A 9,267-nucleotide genomic window follows, 5' to 3' on the forward strand; every position below is an offset into this window, starting at 1 on the left:
TATTACGGTGCCGGGCAGCACGGGGGATGGCTCCTTCCACCCGTGCTCCAACGGGTTAGCAAAACACATCAGTTCCTATACACAAAAATCATACGTTTGTGAAAATGAATTTGTGAAACATACCTTTGTGTAGAAACTGGAGTCAAATTAAAAAAATCCAAAGCCAACTGAAAGACTAGACGAGGTCATAGGCTTTGAGCAGGGAGGTTGGACTAGATGGCCTCCAGAAGCTCCTTCCAACCTCGACTGTTCTGTCAATCTGTTCTGTGACAGAAGAATTGCATTTAATAAACCTGCATTAAAAGAGGTTTATCCAACTAGTTTGTATTTCAGATTTTGTTCCTTGTTTTGTTGAAATTTTTTAACTCATTCTGTTGTCTTCAATGACAAGAAGGAATACCTGAGTCATTTCCACGTAGTAGAAATTAATGGAATCAAAACTAAAAACAAGTTTTTAGCTCTTCCTCAGTGTTGAAAGTTTTACAAGACCTTTTTTAAAGATTTTTTTTTCTTTTATTAAGCTGTCTTGAATATTCCGTAGTAGACTAAACAAATCTAACAGGGAGATGGTCATAGACCTATGGATTATTAGTCAGATGACTGAAGAATGTGCTGAACACTAGAAAAAAGAAAACAAAACCAACCCAAACCCCTCGCTCTTGCCACATCCAGTCCCTGAGCACCTCATCCCACACCTGAGCTCAGCACTGGACACAACTTAGTGCAAGGCAGCAGCTGCAGCTCATGCTGCTGCAGAGCTACGCTTTCAAACCCCAACCTGTTTGTGAGGTAGCAGGGTCTGGTTAAAGCTGTTGGTTCTCTGAGTTCATTGATAACGTCAGAGTTAAAGAAATTAGACCGAAGCCATTCAGTACAATACTTGAATGTGTAGTGCGTCAGGCAGAGGGCTTTTGAGCAGTGATTGAGTTGCTTACAAAGAACAGAATCAGGATTACATGGGGCTGTTCTTGGATATTTTGGGATTTTCAGTCCTTTGCCACCCATGTGTGTAATTTTCAGCTACTTTGTTTTTTATTGTGAATGGACGCAGTGAATACCTGGCTATCAGTGCTTTTAAAGCCTTACTAAAGCATTGAGTAATAAATAAATAGGGCTGGTTTTTCTCATGTTGCCACCTCCACATGCAACATTTTGTGATGTCTCGAACAAGGTGACAGTTCTTAAACTTTTGGGGTTTTATGCTTCCTGTACTAGTGGCATCCTCAGGCAGAAAGCACGATACCCAGAGCAAAGCAGCAGACTTTTGGACTGGGCTAACTTGGATTCTTCCCTTAGTTCTCTTGCTGCAAAGCACGTTCTAGTTACTCCTCATGGTTAAAAGCTTGGAGGCACAATTACCAGCTGACACAGCTCCCGTGTCATTTCTCTGTTTTCCCAGATGTTGAAATAATAATGCAGTGCCTCTTTCCTGGAATGACGACCGGGAAAATGCTCACCAGCTGCATGTTATACTGTGTTTTCTTCAGTGTTCTGCAGGTCCAACAAAACTACAGTTTAGTAAACGCTTGTTCCCTGACTGCAGCATGGCCATCCGCACATGTTGTTGCAGCCGTTGGGTGTTTATTTTTCCATAGGTAAAAATTAGAAGTACTTGATTTTCAGTTATTAGGGCTAAATGATGAGGAAACACATGGAAAAGTTCCACTGTATGTGATAGAAAATGTACCTTAAAAGCGAGAGCGTGGCTGTTTATTTTGGAAAACTGGTTGTCCGTGTTTTAAGTTCAGGAAATGTGAGTGTGTACTCGCACAGTTGGATACAGCCGTGTTTACTCTGCATTTCTGAAATTACAGTGACTGTATCCAACCTGTTGTGCAGTATCGTGTGGAGTCCCTGGTGCTGCGTATTGCAAAGCCAACGGATTGTGTTCCTGGGACACCCAGCATCCAGCAGCGAGCTCAAGGGAAAGCCCTGCAACGTGCTCCCTCAGTACCGGAGCCAGAATCCCGCTCATGCGGCAGTGCTGTTCTCGTGTGAGCCTTCCAGCCGTTAGAGCCCTCCGGTGGGATAGCACACAGCTACTGGTTTTCAGCCTGCCTGGGACAGGTTGAAAGCTTAGGGAAGTAAGTGGTTCATCTTTTCTCACAAACTTTAATCTTTTCGAAGGTACTGAGAACCCTTGGGTTTCATTGGAAACCAGGGGCAGGTGTGAATAGCACCATTTTCTGCTACACAATAGAGATGATAAAAATCTACCCTGTGGGTGTGTGCATGCACACACACATACCTATGCACATCAATAGGTATTTTTAATTAAACCGAGAATTAGACTGTTCTGTTAAAAAAAAAAAAAATCAGCTCTGTATGTCCATGTGTGTACAGCTGTCCCAATCTTGTGGTGAGGCCGGTTTTTCCTATTGCTTCAGAATAACTTAGAATGTCACATCAATCTACTCCCTGTTTTCCAAACTGGACTGGTATTATTCGGCTGTATGTTAATAAATGATTGTTGTTCTCTTTTAACAGTTGTAGTTCATTCTGGTCTTAACTATGCAAAATGGAAAGATACAATGAGTTACTCTGTGTGGCCTCTCTGATGGAGCTTAACAGCGATTCTGTTGATTGGAAATCTCATGGGTCATTATAACATGTTATTTGTAATTGTACGTCGCTAAGAAATTTTGAATGACAGTATGTTTGTTTATGGCTGAGATTATAATTGTGACTGTATCCTTGGTAGTGTTACCAGCATTTAATGTGAGTTGGTGGGTTTCCTTGCTCGGGCTGTAAATGAAAGAATTGTCTTCATATTTCATTTTCCTCTCTATCAGACAGGATGCATTCCAATCTGGCCGTGCATCTCTCAGAGCACTTCCTGACTGACTGTACCAGATTAGAGATGATACCCCAGTGTCACCTAGTGGAGGAGCTTTTGTCAAGGTGACGCTATCAGGGCTCTCTGACAGGCACTTTCCCTTCCTGTTGGCCGAGCAGCTGAACATCAACTTGATCTTGTGGTTTCTCTTTTGCTGCATTACGAGCAGACAGAAGGGGGGGAGGTTCAGTCTCCCATTTCCCCATGTTTTTTGGTATTTGTCAGACGGCTGAACTTCTGGCAGTTCAGGAAATATTTACACTTTATGCTTTCATGTACCCTGAAGGCTCATTTCATCAATAATTAAACTGTGTTTTACTTGTGCAGTTTGGGGATCAAACAGTAATTATCTGTGTGTAACACGTCATTCTTCCTCTGCCTGTAGAGCAGAATGTTTTCCTAGACAAAGTGTCGTGGTTCAGGAGATGAAACTCCCTGACCTGCTTTCTGTTGTTCTCGTTTTATATGAGGTGTCTGCTGGCTGCTTGGTAAGGAAGTAATAAATATGGCCTGGAACTCTTTCAAATAATTAGCCAATCCCCAGCATACACCTATTTAACGTAAACCACAAACTTCAAGTAAAGAATATTTGCAGAATTTTTAAACAGTGTTCCTTTAGCATTTAACATTTTGAGAATGAACAGGTAAGTCTTGAAGTCCCGTTTCAGTTAACAAGGGTATCTAACCAGTGGGTGAGTGGGGCTGAGGAGAACAAAGAAGCAGCTGTTTACCCTGCCCTTGAGAGCTTTGCCTGCATTCGGGGTTGCTCGTGGTAGTTGTGGGAAGAGCCAAACCGTTGGTGCCTGAGGCACCTTGCACATTAATTTGTCCTCTGAACAGCGATTATCTTAACAGTTTTGGGGTTTGCTTTTACTGCTCACTCTTTAGGTTGGGCTTTTGAACACGATTTTTTCCTTGGTTCCCTTTGTAGCAGCCTTCAAGAAGAAAGGGTGTGCTGGCGGGAGTGCTGGGAGGGATCTTGGAGCCGAGGACGGCGGTGCAACAGCCCGTGAAGGCTTATGAGCCTGACAAGGCTGTGACTGGAATGCCTGCAGCTCGGCAGTCGGGTCTGGAATTTACAGCTGACGTCACGTGCGGTGCCAGCGGTGCTGATGGCTCTGGAGGAGGGCCGGCGGGGGCGGGGCGGCGCTGCCGCGGCGGGGGCCGCCGCTGGGGAGAGCGGGGCCGGCCCGGGCCTGGGCTGGCGGCCGGGCTGGGCGGCGGAGAGCGGCGGAGCCACCGGCTGCTCGCTGGGGGCTGCTGGGGAGCGGCGGCCCCGGCCCCGGCGGCGTCGCGGGGCTCCCGGCGGGCGGGCGGTGCCGGACTCCGCTGTCCGGGGCGCGGGGCGGCGCAGGCGCAGCGCGGGGCCGGCCGGGCCGCGGGTGCCGGTGCCCGCGGGGCAGGAGGAGCCGTCGGCCGAGCGGGAGCGCCGGGGACCGGGGCAGGCGGGGCCGCGGTGCCCGCGGCGGGGCCGGGGCAGGGGCGTCTTTGGGCCTCGGGTAGCGGCGGGGGGGGCGGCAGGCGGCGACAGCGACCGTGCGGGAGCCGCCCGGCCCGGCCCGGGTGCGGGGAGGGGAGGGGCCCCCCGGGTGGCGAGCGGTTTCGCTGCGGGTGTGGAGCGAAGGGCGCGGTAGAGGTTTCCGCGGGGCTGCCCCGTCCGTGCGGGCCAGGCGGTCTGGGAGCCGCTCCGGCTCGGCCCCGCTCTCTCCCGAGCCAGGGCCCCCAGGGGTGCACCCTGGGGCTGCGGTGGCTTCGCGTCAGGGTCGGGACGGGCCGTGGCGAGGAGTGAGGCGGCTCCGACATGGCCGGGCTGGAGCTTGGGTCAGCCCGTCCTGCCCTCCCCGCCTAGGAGCCTTGTGGGGGAAAAAACAGCTTGTCCCGCGCTTTTTTCTTTTTTTTCTTTTTTTTTTTTTTTTTTTTTTTTCTTTGATGACCAAAGGACGATGGCTTTGTGCTGGCATCAGAGCCGATAATCCCGGGAAGTTTTCATTCCCGCTGAGCAGTGCTTGCACAGCGTCCGGGTCTTTTCTGCTTCTCCCACTGCCCCAGCAGCGAGCAGGCCGGCCGTGCGGAAGAATTTGGGAGGGGACAGAGCCGGCACAGCGGGCCCCAGCTGACCGAAGGACTGTGCCGTACCATGTGACGTCATGCTCGGCAGTAAAGAGCTGGGGGAAGAAGAAGGAAGGGCGACACGTTGGGAGCGGTGGCGTTTGTCTGCCCAAGTACCCGTAAGGCGTGGTGGAGCCCGGCTCTCCTGGAGGGGGCTGCACGCCTGCCTGCCGGTGGTAAGGGGTGACTGGAGTCCTTGTCTCGCTTTGCCTGTGTGCGCAGCTTTTGCTTTGCCTCTTAAACGGCCTTTATCTCCACCCACGAGTTCTCTCACTTTTACTCCTCCGATTCTCTCCGCCGTCCCACCGGGGGGAAGTGAGCAGCGGCTGTGTGGGGCTGAGCTCCCGGCGGCGGTTAAACGGCGACTGTGCCGACGGCTGCTGTTCCTGCCCAGAGGAAAAGCCGGCAGGGGCTTAGGTGTGGAAGAGGCGCGGGCTGTGGGTTTTGCTGTTCAAAGTGCAGGCAAGGATAACGAAGGGGTTATGACTGCGAGGGCAGAAGGAGGGTGGGGGCGCTTTGGGAGAAGCCCCGGGCTGCGACACTGCGAAAGTTGGGCAAGTTCCTCCCCGCGGGGCAGGGGGAGGCTGCAGCCGCTCGCCGCGACCCTCTGCATGAGAGCCCGGCCGGGAGCCGCTGCGCCTCGCCTGCTCCTGGCTGCGGGGGGAGATGCTGCAGCCCAGGAGGTCCCGTCGGGTCTGGTTCAGCATCGGCTGGGGCAGAGCCCAGGCGCTGACAAAGCTCCTTTCCCCGCGGCGAACGCGCAGAGACGCCCCGGCCCCCGCGGTGCTGCCGCTGGTCGTGTCCGTCTGAGCGAGAGGGGTGCGCAGCGCGGTTCCCGGGACAGAGCGGGCCCCCGGGGAGCCCCTGCTGGCGCCTGGTCTGCCCGTGCGTGAGCCGGGCTGTGCCGGCGAAGGACGATTTGAGAGAGGCACCTCTGTCTGTCAGGGATTTGAACTCTCCCTCACTGTCAGCAGTTCTGACTGAAATAGCGGAGCTGTTGCATTCCAGGGTGCGGAGCGAGGGCCGCGGTAGCTGTCTGTGCTGCCCCGGGGCGCTCCGGTGCCGGGCAGGACGGCGGCTCCGTGCCGAGCGCGGGGCGCTGGTTTCTGCCGCCCGCCGCGGTGGAGCTGCGGGACCGTCCCCGCTCCCTGGGAGGAGACTTGCCGGGCCGGAGGCTGAGCACGGGCCTCGGGTGCCGAACGGCCGGAGGAGTGACAGGGGGTCGTGGCTGTGGAACGCTCCTGGGGCGCCTCGGTCTGGTCGGGGGCGTTTCCAGCCCCCGCAGCCCAGCCCCCGCCCTGCCGGTCTCCTCCCTCCTGCCCTGCCCCGCCAGCCTCCGCGCTCCCAGCGGAGCCGCAGCCGGCGGGGACTCGCCCGGCGCCCGGCACGTCCCGCCCGGCGCCCTCAGCCGCCGGCCGGGCTCGCCTCCGCCGCGGGCGGACCGGCCCCGGGAACGGCGGGGAGCGGGGACGGCAGCGGGACCCCCCGAGCCCCGCGTCCGCGGGAGGGGCCGGCGGGAGCGGCTGCCGTGAGCGCTCCGCTCTCCGCACGCCTCCGCGGGGCGCGCTGGCGCGGGCGGTTTACGGGCAGAGAGCGGGGTGTCTGTGAGGGGCCGAGCGTGGTTTGGGGGGAGGTGGCAGCCGCTCCGCCCGGAGTCGGTCACTGCCGAGCCGCGCCGTCCCGGGGGAGGGGCGCGGCGGTGACGGCGGGGCCGGGGCTGAGCGCTGCCGCCGGGGCGGGCGCTGGGACGCGGCTCTGTCCCCCGGGCGCTGCGGGGGTCCCGGCTCCCGGCTGGTCTCCGCTGGGCGCAGGGACCGGGAGAGGATTGGGGCGGCGGGCGATGCCGAGCTGCCAGGTCGGAGCCGGGCGAGGAGAAGGCCCGGTCTCTCGCTGATTCACGTCAGTCGTTGCCGTTAAAAGGATTCGTGCCTCGGGGTGCGAGCCCTCGGCCCTGCCCCCTCGGCGTGTCCCCTGAGTTCGGCCGTCCCTCGCCCCCCCCCGAGCGGGAGCGCGGCCGGGGACGGAGCGGAGCGGGCTCCCCGGCACCCCGCGCCCCGCAGGCGCCTTTCGGGTGCGTCATTAGTGATAATAATATCCGTTCTTTTTGTAGCGAGATTGAGGATGGATGGGGGAAAGCGATGGGAAATAATCGCCTTTTTTTCCGGTGGAAATAAGGAAACGTGAAAATCATGCACTGGGGGGGGGGGGGGAAGGGGAATTTCAAACAGAAAGAAAAGGCTTTTATTGGGAAAAATATGTCTGTAATCAAACCTGTCTAAATTAAATGCTGTGTACAAACCAGAAGTCACCAACCAGCAAAAAGTATACGCGCTCAGTTCGGTTTCCCCTTAGTTTTATAGTTTCGCTTCCGACTCGAAATTTCCAAGTGATTACCGCTCCCGATGTCAAGGCTGAAAGAGCATTTTCTGTAAACGTTCGGTTTATAAGTACAGGGAGAAACACGTATTTGGGTATCCTGATATTCAGGCGAAGGCGCCAAGAAGAAACCAGCTGCCGGCGGCGGCAAAACAAATGAACGGGAGAGAAAGGTGCGGGGGATGCCCTGCGAATAAAGCAATCGCTACAGAGATATTTAGATGTATTTAATGGGATGCGTTATTCAAAAGCCCTGCTGACTGGTCTAATCATTTAGAATCGCCTGTTTTCCTAAAAACTTTACCAAATATTTACACTCAATAAACATTAATCGATTAACAAGCCGGTCATGCTCTTACAGGACCTTTCCTGCGCTCCCGCCATCGCATTGTCCCCGCACGTCTCCACCGTTTTGTCGTTTTGACACAGTATAAACGGAGCCCTTCAGGAGGTGGTGTTTTATAAACCGGCTCGTCTGGGCTTGGACTGAGTCTCTCCGTCCATCCACATCACCATATAGAATAATAGTAACGAATCAGACAGGGAATATCCGGGCTGAACCATCGGCCTTTTCCTTTTTTTTCCCCAGGGGTACTGAAGTCCCGAATCACCAATTCTTCTGACTTTCTGGCCGTTGATCCACGGGAATTCGTAGTTCAATGTCAAAGGTAACAACAAAGCATTATTCGACTGTTCGACAGCTGGAGGAAAAGGGTAACTCCTGTGTACGAGCTGCTGCTGAGCTTGGTCAGATTGAGGGGAAAAAAGGGCGAACAGCCCGGCGGGGTGACGTCAGGTGCACCCAGCGCGCTGTCCGGGCTCCGGGGCTCCTTTCCCGGCGGGCCGGCAGGAGCCCCGGCGGGCGGCAGCCGCTGCGCTCTCTCCCCCTGCGCAGCCCGCGCCCTCCCGGCCCGGCCTCCCGCTCTCCCCCGCGGCTCCTCTGGCTGCCGGTGGCGGGACCCGGCTCCCACGGCCGTTCCCGGCTCGCTGTCCCGGGCAAGGCCGGCACCGCGCGCGGGCTCCGGCGGCGGATCCCGCTGCCCTTTCCGAGGCGCGGTGAGACCCGAGTCCTCCGGCCGAGGCGGGGGAAGCCGCGCTCGGCGCCGCTCCTCGGGGCCGGGCCGGGGGCCGGGTGCGGAGCGGAGCGATGCTCTCCCTGAGCCCGCCCAGGGCCCCGCTGCTCCTCCGGCCCCGCTGCCAGGGGCGGCCCGGAGCCCCCCGGGAGAGCCGAGCGCTGGGCGGGCGGCCGGGCTGTCCCCGCCGCTCGGGGGGAGGGAGGGGAGCGGCGGGGCTGGCTGCGGCCGAGCTCCCACGGGGAGACCCGCCCGTCCCCGCCTCCCCATCCCGGGACAGCGCCGGTGGGGCTCGCTGCTGCCCACCCTGCCCTCCCCGGGCGTTTGCGGGGCGGACGGACACCCGCCGCCGGGGCTGACCTGTGCCGGGGATGCTCCCGTCGCGCCCCGGTCCCGCCGTGCCCGGGGCGAGGGGGCTCTCGCCCCTGCAGCCCCCGCAGCCCCCTCTTTTCTTTGCCCCCCCCCGGCGCCGCCGTAAAAGGTGGAGCTCTGCAGGGGGTGCGGCGGGGACGGGCGCGGGTGCCCCCGAGGGAGAGGCGACTGCTGTCGGGCGGCCGCTGGCCTCCCCGGGACCGGCGAGAGGCCCGATCCCGTCCGGCCGCGACTTCCCAGCCGAAGCTCTCCCCTCCCGCTGGCAGCGCTTCGCCGGCGCTGTCGTGCCGACCCGGCGCTCCGCTGTGACGAGCTTTAGCGGCAGCGGCGCTTCCCCGCCCGCTCGTCCCCTCTTCCCGGCCCCGCCGTAGATTACCCGGGGCCGGCCCGGGAAACGCCTGGAGGCGCAACGGCCGGGGGCCGGGCCGGGCCGCGGAGGGTGGGTGGGCTGCTGCGCGCCCGATCCCGAGACAGCTCCGGGACTTGATTTTCGCGGGGGCC

The sequence above is a fragment of the Leptosomus discolor genome, unplaced genomic scaffold (genome assembly GCF_034619465.1).
Source record: "Leptosomus discolor isolate bLepDis1 unplaced genomic scaffold, bLepDis1.hap2 HAP2_SCAFFOLD_104, whole genome shotgun sequence".
NCBI classification, from domain to species: Eukaryota; Metazoa; Chordata; class Aves; order Leptosomiformes; family Leptosomidae; genus Leptosomus; species Leptosomus discolor.